Source organism: Paramisgurnus dabryanus, chromosome 22, assembly GCF_030506205.2.
Source record: "Paramisgurnus dabryanus chromosome 22, PD_genome_1.1, whole genome shotgun sequence".
In the NCBI taxonomy this organism is placed as follows: domain Eukaryota; kingdom Metazoa; phylum Chordata; class Actinopteri; order Cypriniformes; family Cobitidae; genus Paramisgurnus; species Paramisgurnus dabryanus.
The window spans coordinates 22678870-22695178 of NC_133358.1; the positions used below are offsets into that span (position 1 = coordinate 22678870).

General features: G+C 38.0%; 1 long non-coding RNA gene across 1 annotated transcript; it reads right to left on the reverse strand.

Moving 5' to 3' along the window:
* Window positions 1–981: 981 nt before the first annotated feature.
* Window positions 982–2522, reverse strand: LOC141281429 (uncharacterized). Its single transcript, XR_012335756.1, has 3 exons — window positions 2012–2522; window positions 1445–1581; window positions 982–1121 (listed from the first exon to the last, which is right to left on the reverse strand). It is a non-coding gene; the product is annotated as an uncharacterized lncRNA (long non-coding RNA).
* Window positions 2523–16309: the final 13787 nt, after the last annotated feature.

Sequence of the window (16309 nt, forward strand, 5' to 3'; positions counted from 1 at the left end):
AACTTGCTAAGTTGCTAAGATAAATACAAATACCAGCTAAACTGTTACCGGTAAAATTTGTTCTCATGATCAAACTCAAGAAACTCTAAGTACAGATGATTTGTTTAAAGTTATATGTATTTTACTGTTGTATTTACTTGAAGCTTTCTTAGATTTTGAAACGAAGTAAACACGTAATGTGTGTTGCTAATGTTGGGCCATGTAATATGTAATACATTTACGTTTTAATGAATAGTCTAACGAGTTATAGTCGTTGTACTCTATTGTTATAATATGTCTTTTTGACTGAATACATGTTTGTTTTATTTGTCTATATCCTAGATTCGCAGCTGGACACATCCTTCTACACTGTATGCAAACATGCAACATCATTACACACAGTACAAGGAGTCAGACTGGCATATGAGGAGCAAAGGTGTGTAACACATATGATGTATTTAGCTAGTGAAACCACTACCAGTCTTAGATGTATAAAGTTTTTTTTCTCTGCATAATAATAGGAACCCAGGCAGTAGCATCGTTTCACAATGTTTCCATCACCATCATCAGTGGATGCCTTTGCCGTCCGTAGCCTGAGATTTCAGATTTGCAGCAAAAAAAAATTTTCTCATTTATTGGAATGCTGTGCAGGTATTTAAGTATTTTAGTAACTGTGTTAAATAAAGTAGTATTTACTTTTACAATAAATTAATTGCTTGTTTATATTTTACAGGTATTTGTACCTTGCAGCCATCCATTACAATGTCACCAAGCCGTAACAAAAGCAGGAGAGGGAAAGTACAAGGCTATGTTCCCAAAACACACAAGTGACATACCGTAAGCAGTAATGTTTTATTTCAAATACATTCATAATTAAAAACTTAATGTATGAAGCAGGGAAATAAATTATCAAAACAAAAGATTTATTGACTGCAATATTTCTACAGTTATGTGGAGGATGTGATCAGGCTTGTGTTTGATGAGGTATTTGAAGATAAGCTGAAGGAAACCCCGATTCCAATGGACCTGGCATCACAGTTTGAGAGACCTTCAAAGGAGGACGTGATTGCATGCCATCTTCAGTGCAGGGGTCGTCGAAAGCCAAAATTGTGACCGATCTGATCAGGAAGCTCCAAGCGTATCTGGAGAACAACACACGACGGGATGATAACCTTATAGTGTCGTCTTAAATAGCACCAGCTGACAAAGCTTTGATATGCCATTTATCTGAATAGATAGCTGTAAGAAATGAATTGAACAATTTTTGAAACAAGAGCACAATATGGTTACTAAAGTATGTTTATTTATATATTGTTTAACATTTAAATATATATTTGTAATAAATAAAAAAAACTTTTGACTGACTATTATATTTTCTTTAAAGTTACATCTTTTGTTCTTTTGGGTACTTTGTTACTATAATGATACTTTAGTGTTATTGGTTTAAAAATGTAATAAAACTTACTCTAGTCCTGCACCTCAAAGGCTTATAGTCGGTACAATAAATGTTCTGTGTGTAGGGATTTAGACAATTTGTGCAAAACCTGGATGATGAATCACGCAGGTAAGAGGCCCTGGAACATGTTGCATTCTCCTTAAAACCTAATAAGTAAAAACATAGCACTTATAAGTAAGCAGTCTTACATTAAAAAGTTTACCATAGTGAAATAATGTAGAACATTCATTTCAATTAATACTTTCTTTGTGCTACATTTGGTGTTTCCATATAGTTTGCACAGTAATATAGTATGTAACAGTCTTTTATAATAAAGTTTACTATAGTAAAATAATGTTAATAAGTGAAATAGTTTTATAATCATTTAAACAAATACTTTCTATGTGCTACATTTGGTGTTTCCATATAGTTTGCACAGTAATATAGTATGTAAGCGGTCTTTTATAATAAAGTTTACTATAGTAAAATAATGTTAACAAATGAAATAGTTTTATAATCATTTCAACAAATACTTTCTGTGTGCTACATTTGGTGTTTCCATATAGTTTGCACAGTAATGTAGTACGTTATAATTACCTTTTGGATGTCTTTGCAACACATTTTCGTCTTCGTTTAGCATTCTGGCAGAGCTAAGGACACCTAAAAAAGTTAAATCCAATCGCGTTCATTGACGGAGATCGTTTATATCGTAACGGCCGTCTGAACTCTCTGGATCGAGCTTGAAGTGGTAAGGCAGTACAGACACCATCGTTTATAGAGAAATATAGCGCTTGTTTACGTTGCCTGTGACTCTCAGTCAGAACCGGAAAACCCACGCGTAGTCAGGGGCGTAACCTTTCAAACACACGCCGAACCCAGTTGACCAATAACAGTTGAGTAGTCATCTGACCAATCCGAATACACTAGACATTTTGGGAGGCGGAGACAGGAACTAAATCCGAGCGTTTTCCAGACATGCAGAAATCGGTGAGGTATGTAAGCAATTTATAAGACTCACAGTGCATTAGTTCAAGTTTTAATAACATGTATGTACTATGGGATATTACAATAACGTGCTAACGTGCTAATTTATTAGCATAATTGGTGCTCTTTAAAAGTGTTCAAACCTGATCGGAAGAACGTCGAAGCTGCACCGATCACGAAACGTAAATATTAAACATGTTTAATATTTACGATCAGAAATCCTGATGTGTGGGGGGAACCCCGAGGACAAACGTGCGCACGCTCTTGAGATTATCACGTAAAACGAAACAATATCCAATCAGAAAGCGAGATGATGTAAGACGGAAGCAGTCATGGCGCAGCACAAAGTGAAGTTGATGCAAAGTGAAGTGTTCCCGCTGTCTCCACGACTTCACCCAAACCCTTTTCTTTTTTTCCCTTAAATTTTCTGTGAAAATCATTCCAAACACCGTCATTGAAATTTCTTTCTGCATATCGTCCGCCATGCTCATTCTGAAGTCTTGCGAGATTTTGTGAGATTTCCTGTGTTCATAGTCGAGACTCTGGTTGAAAATCTGCTCGTGTGTAGTGTGTTGCCTTTGACACATCATGGCACATCACACACTATAGGAGCAAATGGTTAAATCTAGGATTTTTTAACCTCATGTTTGTGGTCTATCACATTTTGAAAATCTTATAAGATGTAAAAAATATTTCGGTGTGTACCCAGCATTATTGAGTATTGAGAAATTGCAAATTAAAAACAGGACCATAGAGGTCAGTCTGTTCTTTACTCAAATTAGTTTTTTTTTTCAGTAGGGTGCCATTCTTCCCGGACGCGTCCTGGCCAGGATTTCTGTGCGTCTTCTGGAAGTCGTATTTGTCAACCACATACGTCATAAAGGATTATTATTTCAGAAAAGGTAAGGTAAGAATGAAACTACGATTGTATGTCTTATATTTTTAACTGAATAGCGTATGCGGTCAAAAACAAAAAGATTTCCGGAAGACACACCGAAATCTGGCCAGGACTCGCCCGGGAAGAATGGTACGTATGGTCACCCTATCTTCATCACCCTCTATCCCAAAGAAAATCCACTTTGACATCTGTTGACTGTTGGGAATTGTCAAATGACTTTATTTTGACTCTAGCAGGGATGACTTTCATTCACTCATTGTAACAAAGAGGGTTAAAAAACCAATTACGAAAACTTTACCCCTAATCCAAATGTGACAAATGGTAACAGTGACATCGGCCTTATAGCATATGCACTACTAATATTAGTACACATTATTCGAGAGTCTGAATTGTTTATCCAGAAACAGATTTAATTGCTTTGTGTTTTATTACTACAATCAAAAAATACAGTTAATATAATAATGTATGATGATCATAACCTATTTTTAGATTTCAGAAAAGCTCTCAGTGTTCAACGTCTGGTTTCCGCTCTGTAATCTAGTTATAAAATATGAATTTTATTGGAGGTGTCATTTGCATAACAGACCGTCTTGCATGCATATAATTTAAATGAATAATGGCAAACCAGAGTGGCTCTGGGTTTTACACAGTTTGGGAGCTTTCATGCTCAACGAAAGTGACGGTTCAGCAACTTAGCAAATGTGGCGGCTTGTCTAACCCAAGAGTATTTAACCTTACATTAATCACTGCCAGCAATACTAGGTGTCAGAATATCACAGGTGACACAGAAGTGAGACTTCAACATTTGCTAAGTGACAGTCACAAGACTGGAGATTCTGTAACTCTAATTTTAAACTAAGTGATGTGAACTTCCTATACCTGACGATGACTGTCCTTAAATCGAGATCAAAGGGGTATTTTTCAATTTGTATATAATATGCAATATTGTTTACATCTAGGAAGATGTATGTCGGACATCAGGGAGAGAATATGCACTGTCAAAGAAAATGGTAAAAAAAATTGTCCCTAGCTGTCACTGGGCCAGCCCAGTATCCTTTCGAAAAGTACACCTTTGCACCAAAAGAGTTCATATTTGGACCTCAGAGGCGTATTAGGACAAAGGTCAGGTTTGTCACACAGCATCATATATGTAGGGGTGTCGCTGGTACATGTAGCCAAAAACCAGCTGTGTGGGAGTTGATTTGCCTAATTAGCCCAGTCAGTGTGCTAAAATAGATCATTCTTGCTGTAAATGGTTAAACTTTTTTGGATCCAAAACAGGCTCCTAAGGACCCCCTATTAAAATTAGCTGGTTTATGAGGTATCAACAGAGTCTTTCACACATTGATTGAAAAAAAATCTCAGTTCTTTTTTTATCGCATTAGTCACTTTGAAGTCAACACGTATTAGCAAGTGTTGAACAGCAGCACTTTACAAATCCTCAAAGGCTGTTCGTATATGAAAAGAGTTCTTCTGGATGGTTGAAAATTAACGAAAAGTCGCAATCAAGTTGTCTCGCTGTGTAATGCGACTTTACAAAAAGTTGGATGTAGATGTGTGGGGTAAACGTCAGTGCGGCCCCTCGGGATGCGAGAACCGCCATAATGGCTTCAGAACATCTCTCAAAAGGCTAATTTGTCACTTGTCAAATGAAGATTTGGTGAAAAGTAATTTCTTTCGGATGTGCTTGTTCCCAGCGGTCTTAGTCTGTCAGTTCACATAGTGTCAGAGGAGGGTTGCTGACGACCAATTAAATCTTTAAAACATCCCCTGCACCAAATTCACACAAGCATTTTCATATGAGTGCACAGAGAATGGAGTCATCAGGTGTAAAGCTAGCCATTAAGCAGGTGGTTAATGTTAGTTTGATGTAAATCAGATTTGCTTCTGAATCCTGACAAAAAAGCAACATATACATCATGTACTGTATATATTACATTATAAAATGGTTAGTTCCAGTCCATGATTCTGATTGGTCAATAGTTGTGTTTTAGTTATGATAGAACACAGCTATGACCGCTGCACAGCTATTCTGTGTATCACTCGAGGAGCAACCTTCCAAACTCTGATGAAGCAAATACGGAAGTGACTAAAACTACATTTCATTGATGGTCCGTTAGAGGCTGGCTCCAAAAGGGAGTCATTTACCATACTCCCTTAAAATTTATATACAGTTAAAATTTATTTTTTTTGTTTACAGCCTGGTACAAAAAGTGTTTTTGGTCTATATAGCTAATTTTGCCCTTCATGACAACTGTGAGGGGGGTGAATTTTTTTGTAACTCATCCGTTTAAATTATATTAAGCCTTAAAGTTCTGCATAATTTAGGGCGTGGCCACTTGAGTGATGGGTGAACTGCCACTGCTGTCACTAGAGTCAAGCTCGGCGGGCGTGGTTTCAGCAACCACCCACCGATTCGCCCACGTCCCACCTCTTACCCATTTTCGGTTATCCACTAGTGATGCACAGTGACGCGCGGCCAAGATGGCGACGGCAGGCACCACCTACTTTAAGCTTTAAAAAAGCTCTTCACAAACATATGGGTGATGTCATGGACACTACGAACGCGAGCTGCCACCAGGGGGTGCATTTTTGCGATAACTACAGGCTGCCTGTACATTATCCCGCTTATTACATGGCTATTTGCCACATAAGGAAAAAACTGGACATGAATATGAATTTGAAACATTTTATTGGCATATTTGTTTTTAAATAAACATTCTTATCTTTCCGCAAAACGATATAGTACCAATGTGGTTGTCCAGTGTTTGTCACAAGATGGCGCCAAACGGTAATCTTTATTGTCGCGGAGGGATTTTAAACATACAAGTAGTACCGGCTATGCGTTATTACTTTGGAGCGGTTATTATTTGAAAAGAACGAACCTGCAAATGTCTCAACTGACCAATCAGAATCAAGCATTCCAGAGAGCCGTGTAATAAATATGCTTAACTGGCTGAAATCAGGGAAACTGTCAAGTGTGGGACGTCTTATGATAAAGTCACGAAGGAGGAGAGGGACCAAGAGAGGGAGACTTTTTTATGGCAAAAATAGAAATAATGAAATGTGACAAGACATGGGCACGTCTAATGCACAGGATACGCGAGCAATGTGTTTTCATGCATGATAAAGAGACCGCCAGTGAATTATATAATAAAATACATAAATACTTACAAAGACACTGTACAGAACTTATTAAAAGCTTTCATTTAATTTTGTTTTAAACTTGAGCTGCTATAATGAATCTGCAAACTATTATACACCTTTTGTGCGAACAGTAAAGGCTTTCGTGAATGATGGGTGTCCACGTTACGCACGTATCTAGAAGGAGAGCGCACTGGTAAACATGAAGAAACTCTCATATATCATCTATTAATGGCAGTAAGTGTACGTTTTTTACCATAGTAAACTTGAATTGCATCTAAATATCACAGTGGTTAAACGCATACACGGGGGCGCGCATCATCTACGCTGAGCGTAGCTGCATCTGGTCGTAGTTTCAGATGGTGCAACACGCGTAAATATTTTTCACAATGTCAGACGTAGCTAAGCTCGATTTAGGACTTACACCCAACTTTTTAACGTCCGGCTGTTGCAACCGCCCCCTGGTTATTTGCGCATGATTAAACATGAGTCTTTAAAAACAAATCTTTTTAGCATTTTTTTTTTTTTCATTTTGAAGTGGGGATTGGGGGTGCGCAGGAAAAAAAGTTTGGGAACCCCTGGTCTATGGTATCACTGCAGCACCCTTAGCAACCACCCCTAGCAACGTAAACACAGTCTGTTGCTGTCAGTCAGTTAGGGACTATTTTTCCAACACAAGGAAGTCTTCTTAGGGATTTTACTTCATGAAAGTTTGTATTCCTTATGAAAAGACCAGCTAAAATCAGCCTAAACTGGTTCTCAGTCTGGTTTTAGCTAGATAAGCTGGCTAGTTTTAGAGGGGTTTTGGTCACTTTTTTAGCTAGTAAAGCTGGTCTAATGCTACATACACACCAAACGCGTAGCATAGCGTTGCTCGCTCTAGATTACTCGCGGGATGTAACTTTGTGTCATGCAAATTTTTCACGGCAATCGCGCCGCCCTTTTCGCGTCATTTGCATTGTCCTGCACGAGGACGCATCTGATACCATCTTTGCATTGACTTTGTATGTAATCTACTCGCACAAAACGTTGAACTTGCGTTTGGTGTGTATGCCCCATTAGCCTGTCAGGCCGGAAGACCAGCTGACCCATCAGCTAAAACCACCTGACCCACCAACTTTTTCAGGCTAGGAGGACCAGCTAAAACCAGCTACTTCCATCTTAAACCAGCTAAGACCAGCCAACCAGCATAGCCAAGCTTCCAGCTTCGTCAAGCTGGTGGGTCATCTGGTCTTCCAGCCTGACCAGCTATGACCAGCTCAAAAGTCTCCAAAACCCCTGCTACACAAGCTTAACCAGATAAAACCAGGTTGGGAGATGAGCTTAAACCAGCCAACCAGCTTAGGTTGGTTTTATCTGGTCTTTTCAGCAGGATTATGTGGTAACCGTTTTATAAAGAAATAAGGTACTCGAGGCTAGTGCTATATTTTGAATAAATCATAGCTGAGGGGCACTCTGCTTCACATCGTGCTTAACAACGCCCTTCAGCTGTGACTTATTCACGTTCACGATATAGCACAGCCTCGATAAACCTTGGCTCTGGTTGGATCTGGAAAACATCAAATGGACATCACATATATGTTTGTGTATATTTTGTGGTGGCATCAGCCAATCACCATCGTTGTGATTTCATTTTCTCTAAACAGTCCTAAATAGAGGTGGGTCATTCCATAATTAGGGGTACATTTGGCATTTGACCAAAACAGTTTTCCTTTTCCCCAAAAACCCAAACCTTACGTAAAACCCTTAAAAGCAAGAACTTATTCTATTAGCCAAGCTCAGGGTTATCGGGTTTTGTATTCAAAAAGCAGATGTTAGGCCTACCTGTATATTCCAGTCAACTATGTTACTGACAAAATAAATATTTGTTCATAGCTTGAAAAATACCTTGAATTTAAATAGTAACCCGATTGACAGATTCTGTATCCAATTACCCAAATAAAACTTTAATCATTAAAACATGTTGGAAATTTATTTAGAGGTATTTTCACAAAAGTAGCTAAATATTCATCACTTTTCTCGAATAACCTTAAATTTGTATATGCCGTTTTGAATGAAAAATACCTTGAGGGACAAAGGACAGAACGGATAATCTTTTTTATGTGTTTTATGTGATATGAGCATCATTTTTTAACATAGGTTATGGCTTTAGGTGTGATTAGAAATATAATTTTGTACTAGCAAATTAAGCATTGTGGCTTTATATTGATGAAAATATATTAAAGATATACTTCACGGACATGACCACAATTATAGAATGACCCAGGTGCTATAAGGGTTCCTTGCAGCTATTGCAAAACCATTTCTGGGTCCCCAAAGGACCTTTCAGCCAAGCGACTGCTATTAAGTTGCTAATTTTAACAGATTTCAGCAGGTGTAATAGAGAGACGTTGTTCATCGAGTCCACCTTTCAGTTTAATAAAAAGCACGGGTGAGTTATAATCTCATCATACTGTAATTAAACAAAAATAAATAATGAGTTCTTCCTGACAATTTCGGTTCAGCATGTTCTGCACTACTGTGGGAACTTTTGTGGGCTGCGCTCTCAGCAGCAAACATTAAATATTTGCATACTTGTTATTTCCGTTTCGTTTTGTTCACCGGGTGAGATTATGAGAATACAAAAAGTGTTTAGCCCCCAGCTGTTTGACAGGCTTGGGTAATAATAGTCTGATTTCTCAGGATTATTGACACTGAAGATTAGTCACAGTGATTTGTGTTGTTTTAGTACAGAGAAAAGTGCAAGTATGTCTTGTGGCTAAAATATCACACTAGTGGGGTTTTTGTGAATATTCCTGTAGCTCAATTGTTAGAGGATTGCATCGTGGGTTGGAATCCCGAGGAATGCAATTACTTATAAAAATGCATGACTTCAAGTTCCTTTGAAAAGAAACTCTGTTGATGATGTCACTGTTTTTTAATAAAACCTTGTATGGTGGGTGTTGGGAAATGACCTCTGTGGTTAATGTATTCTGGCTTTATAGTTAGCCCAGGTCACAGCATGGCATCCATGACTCCAGAAGCACATTCTAGATGAATGAAAAAATATTCCTTGGAATCTAATTTCAAGGACGCGCGCTTGCATGCTGGGATTTTCTAGGATACCGGCCAGATTGTGCAGACGTGGTAAATCGGTCAGAGTCTTCTCTATCTTAGATCTGATAGTGTGGGAAGAAGCAGGTGCTGTAATATCCCATGTAACATCCAACATCATTCGAGAGAAAAGTGAATGAACACATTGAAAAAGTTACTGTGCAAAAATGTGTCAAATATATGTACACTCACCTTAAAAATTATTAGGAACACCTGTTCAATTTCTCAGTAATGCAATTATCTAATCAACCAATCACATGGCAGTTGCTTCAATGCATTTAGGGCTGTGGTCCTGGTCTCCTGAACTCCAAACTGAATGTTAGAATGGGAAAGAAAGGGGATTTAAGCAATTTTGAGCGTTGCACGGTTGTTGGTGCCAGACGGGCCGGTCAGAGTATTTCACAATCTGCTCAGTTACTGGGATTTTCATGCACAACCATTTTTAGGGTTTACAAAGAATGGTGTGAAAAGGGAAAACATCCAGTATGCGGCAGTCCTGTGGGCGAAAATGCTTTGTTGATGCAAAAAGGTCAGAGGAGAATGGAGCAACTGATTCAAGCTGATAGAAGAGCAACTTTTACTGAAATAACCACTCGTTACAACCGAGGTATGCAGCAAAGCATTTGTGAAGCCACAACATGCACAACCTTGAGGCGGGTGGGTTACAACAGCAGAAGACCCCACCGGGTACCACTCATCTCCACTACAAATAGGATAAAGAAGCTACAATTTGCACAAGCTCACCAAAATTGGATAGTTGAAAACTGGAAAAATGTTGCCTGGTCTGATGTGTCTCGATTTCTGTTGAGACATTCAGATGGTAGAGTCAGAATTTGGTGTATAAACAGAATGAGAACATGGATCCATCATGCCTTGTTACCACTGTACAGGCTGGTGGTGGTGGTGTAATGGTAGGGGGGATATTTTCTTGGCACACTTTAGGCCCCCTAGTGCCAATTGGGCATCGTTTAAATGCCACAGCCTACATGAGCATTGTTTCTGACCATGTCCATCCTATTATGACCATTGTGTAAGCTCGAATCATTTCAAATTGGTTTCTTGAACATGACAATGAGTTCACTGTACTAAAATGGCTCCCACAGTCACCAGATCTCAACCCAATAGAGCATCTTTGGGATGTGGTGGAACGGGAGCTTCATGCCCTGGAAGTGCATCCCACAAATATCCATCAACTGCAAGATGCTATCCTATCAATATGGGCCAACATTTCTAAAGAATGCTTTCAGCACCTTGTTGAATCAATGCCACATAGAATTAAGGCAGTTCTGAAGGTGAAAGGGGGTCAAACACAGGATTAGTATGGTGTTCCTAATAATCCTTTAGGTGAGTGTATGTAGCAAGTAGTGAATATACAATAGCATTGCAAATGTACATTATGAAATACTGAAATATTCATAAATGATCCAAACTTTTCCCATGCTGGTAGCATTTGAACTATTGATAGGAACTGTTTGGTACCAATATGTATATCTGAGATAATATGATATCTTCAGGTATACTTTTTAAAAGGGTACCACCCCAGTAACCGCTATAGGGACAATTTTCTGACCATTTCTTTTGACAGGAAAAGTTGTTCACTGCACAACATGTAATGGCGATGAACAGAGGAATGCAAATTGTCTGTGTCTGTGCATTAAACACTAAACATCAGTCTACACGGTACGCAGCAAAAAATGTGACTAGTGTTCCTGTAGCTCAATTGTTGTGTTGTGTTGGATGCACATAGGTCATGGGTTCAATCCCAAAGGGACACAGAGACTGATTAAATGTATATCTTGAATCTCACGCATTGCTTTGGATGAAACTGTCTGCCAAAATTTCCAATATCCTGTAGCAGCAAACACGTTGTGTAGAATTTAAATCGTGGTTAAAAAGTGGTTTCCTGGGAATTACCACTTCTAATGGATTTTTTATATATGTTGCTTTTTATTATAACATTATTTTTGTGACATTCAACCTATTGGTAATCAGAATGGAGAAATGTGAAATGTTTGTGTCTGTGGACATAACATGAACATTCATTTTGGACATCCTGACACAGATTTCACCCTCATGTGAATCTATCTTGTTACATATAATCCGATGTGCCGTCCACTAACGTGGGTCCATTCCATTTACATAACACTGAAAATACAAGAGCACAACCAACCGAGCGTCTTTTGGATTAAATCAGATGAGCATGAAATCATTGCCCTTTTGTTTGTTTCACTTCTCTGCCCATTGTGCCCTCTGATTGTGACGGGTCAACACCCTTTGAAACGTAAAGTCAACATAACAACGCTTACCTTCCACTTACCCATGATTCACGGATCACCAAAGGTGCAACCAGTCGGAAAGTGTTAAATGGAGAGTCGGATCAGTCCCAACATCAACACAATGACAGCGTGACCTTAAGGTATATATGTTCTCAAAGCTGATCATTTTTTATACCAATATATACGATTTAACTTTACTGCCATGTTACATCTGAGGAAATTTGTCTTCCTCTGCTCAGGAAGCCTTGAGGTCAATAAAGTCTTTTAAACTATGAAGAATCAACATTTGAGCCATAAAGTCTATTTAAACAAAAAAAACTTGACACTCAAGTTTGTTTTGAGCAATTGCGTTCACCTCTCATTAAAATTCTCGCCATCATTTCACCTGCAGGCGTACACGAGAGCATCATTACTTTTCTCATTTCCATAGCTGTCAGAAGCCACACTTTCAAGGAAAGGCTTCAATACCATGTATAATTAGTGATGCCCAAAATAAAATAATGCCATTTGGTGATCTGTTGACACTGTTAAATGCAAAATCGCAGCTCGGGGTGCTGTAACAAGATGCTTCACATACCTGTAAGCTATCTATATATGGATGCTGTGTGACTTTGGAGTTTTCACCTAATAAATGCCATGTGATGCTTGCTTGTTGTTTTGTCACATGATAATGCCAACACAATCTCATTGCATTCGTATTTTTTACGAGGTTGCTAATTCTAATTAAATCCCAACATTTGTAAAAAAAAAAATATTATTTGCTTTCATACCTGTGATGTTGGGGTTAGTCTTTATTGTTTATTTTAAATAAATAAATTTTGTGCATTTTCATGCAAATTAGTCGTAAAATGACATCAGGCTTGATAATGTTTAACTACTCCAAGCAAGACGTCTATCATAATTAAACTCGATTTTCATGTGGAGCATGCTTGATCAGATCCTTAAAAGTCAGGAAATGACTCTCGCTGTGGCCCTGTAGTGGGCAAGTTAATGAATTTATTAGCACCGGCTGCGCTCTATAGCCACATCAATCTTGCCGGACCTCCCTGCAGAGCTCTTTAAACCGAGGCTGCATTCAGATTCTATGGCTTTGGTCTAAATATATTGCTTGAATTGCTATACATAGGTCTGCCGAAACAATGGGAATTTGTTCTCAAAGCTATCAGTGGTTGACAAGCACGTCAGAATGAATTCACATCATAATGCGCTGACATCAGCTTCCTCTGGATTTATATGCAATATGAATGTGTACTGTATGTCTCCCACGTAAAGACATTGTTAAAAAGTAATGGGTTAGCTTAAAGGGATAAGACACCTGTCATCATGCTGTTTCAAACTTTTTTAATGCAGATTTGGAGACAAATATCTGCACAAAAGGTTTTCGGCACACTCACAGAAATAAAGGAGCAAAAGCTGAGGCAGTACCATTGCAAAAAGTACCTTTTTGTATGTAAAAGAAAGTTGGTTCAACTTAAAAAAGTAAGTCACCTGATTTCTTCAAAATTATGAGTTAATTAAAGTTAAGAATAGAGTTGACAACAGTGGCAGCCGGTGACTTCTCGAGGGCGCTCGATAGGAAGTTCGTCAAAACATGTATAGCTTGACATGTGTGTGGTTCCTTTTTTCAAAATATGTGTTCTGCGCATCGAGAGATGCTGTGTGCATCATGTGTCTTGTTAAAATAACTGGCTTCTGCAAACGTGTCTAAAGTGTTTATGATAAAAGATACGCTCGCGTTTGCCAGATACTCGCATAATCTCGTGCGTAATCAGAGTTTACTGTTAAGGGAGTGTCTTGTGTGTATTTTGTGAACGTGAGCGTCTCTTTTATCATAAACGGTTTTGACGCGGGTGCAGCAGGCACTTATTTTGACAAAACACGTGATGCACATGGTTCACATGACGCAACAAACACATATTTTGAAAACGCAAGCAACACACGACACTCCGAACACTTATTTTGAATTTGCGCCCCTCGGATGAGTCACAAGCCGCTACTGATTGACAACTATTTTTACACAACTTTTAAGTTGAATTAACTTAAGGTATCCCGGTAACTTACTTTTTGAAGTTGAACCAACAAATCTTTATTTACAGTGTGAAGGGTGCATATTTTTACCTGAAAGGTATGATATTAGGTCAACACGGTTTTTGAGAAAAGCTTTGGAAAAGGGAGTCAGGCCGAGTACCAAAACACACTTGTAGCCAATCAGCAGTAAGGGGCGTGTCTACTAACTGACATCGTTGCCTGGGTTGCGTATGTGTGGGGCTGGTCTATCAAAAGAAGGTCCAGATTATATTGGGGTAGGGGCTAGTTTGTTAAGGTGATTTCAAATGTCAACATTGACTTCCTGAGATCGTGCACCCCGTCTTTAAGGGTACTGCGCAAGTGACAGCTTTTTCTGACAGTGCAGGTGCCCGATCAATTTTTGGGCTGTATGGTATCAGGAACATTTAAAATGATGAACTTTGATGTTTCACTACAGGTTTTTTGTAATGAAAAAAGGTTATTTAGACTATATAAAGATAAGAAAAATTGGTCTTTAAAGAACCTTTCACTTATAATGTTTTTTTAAGGAAACAAAAATGGTTCTTCTATGGCATCACTATGAAGATCCTTTTAGCGCCTTTATTTTATATAAGAGTTGCTTCTCTGTCTTGTGTGAATGTAGAGGGATACGGTGATGCTTATTAACATTTAAATTGATTATGAAGCATTTGAGCATTTCGCTTGCAGTGTATTATTTTGCATCTCTAAATGGGTACTTAATGTGCTTTGCTTCCGAACATTTGAGACCGGTGTGAAATTACTTAGAGAAACTACGTCAAAAATACTCATGGGCATGTCAGTATTCTAGGGAGATAATAGAAATGCCCTTAACCTTGAATCAGCATGCTTATGTCACAATGCAATTGCCTTAAAAATGAGGTCTTGATTTTTCAGGACCCCTCAAAGCCTTGGAGGAAAGAGTCTCTTCTCCCTGTAAATTATCTTTTTGTTTATTCTCTATTTGATTATGACAAAGACCGATAACCTTTTTGAGCTGGAAGAGCACAGCTGCTTCACATGCCGTCAGAAGAGAGAGCCGGAGCTCCGCCAATGGAAATGTTATTCACAGTATATACTGTTGCCTTCTGAGCCTCTGGAGAGATATAGCAGTCAAAAGTACATAGGCCCAGTCAAAGAGGAAAACGATACTCGTTCTTCATGCTGATGAGGCTCACAGGAAACACAAAAGAGTTTTCAAATCTCCTGCTGCCTCTTCTGGACCACACCGAATCTCTCTAAGGATTCTTCAAAGCTATTTGCTTCTTTGCCTGACTGAAATGATTACAAGCAGTGACTTTGTGAAGAGTTCAGCACTCACTGGAAGTACACACTGCTCATGATAAGTGGCTGTCAAAGGATCTGTTCTGTTTTTATATTAAATAGAAGCTTTTGCTACTAAAGTATTTCAGTTGAACAACACCATGCAAAACTACTTGATAATAAATACTATTTGAAATTATACAATTTGTTGACCTTATAACTTGAAAAACATTGTATGTTGCAATGCATTTATGACAATATTCAAAGAAATTAATACTATTTGCACACTTGGGTGGTTACGGGAAGGTGGGCAAAGACACAATTCAAAGAGGAAAAATGCATACTGTAGCTTGTAAATTATTATTAATAACAAACAACTAAACTTTAAATAAATAAATAAATGTAATAAATACCGGCAAGCTACAGCGTGATTTTATACATATATTTTTTTGCTAAATATTAACAAACTTTGCTTCTTAAACTAATTTATAATTTCTTCAAAATAACCACTTCAGGCCAAGTTTAAGCACACAAACTACATTTGAAACAATGGCCCCACCATGTGGATATTAAATGAAATGCAGGTGGACATGTGAACAGTTCGATTTCTACATTTTTAGAGAAAGACAACCTTCTTGTACATTTTTAATTTTAGTTTATCCTACATACATTTTTGTTGTTATTTTGTATTTTATTATTAGCTCTTTTTCTATTATGTTTATTACTTGCAATTAGGCAAAAATATCTTGGCCGTTTCTCAATCGGAAGGATGCAGCCTCCGGAGGTCGCATATGCAGGCTCCTTACGTCATCAAACTGGTTTATTTAAGTTAACTGAGCATTACATTTGCAGGTCATGAGCATATTACAACAATATACGATTAACTAAGAATAAAAGTCAACTTTATAATTGTTAATATTCTGAAATAAGACGATCTTGATGACGTATGCAGCCTGCATATGCGTCCTCCGAAGGCTGCAGCCTTCCGATTGAGAAACGGCCTCAGTATAATTGTCGATGTGACAAACAAGCAAGCAAATCAAACAGAATATTTTAATATATATATATATATCACCATAAATACGATTATTTGTGATGCTGTCTTTAGAAGATTTTTTGACAATATGATTTAAAAATAAAATATATATTTACATAAATAAATTTATCAGACGCTAAACAATTAGTGTAGTC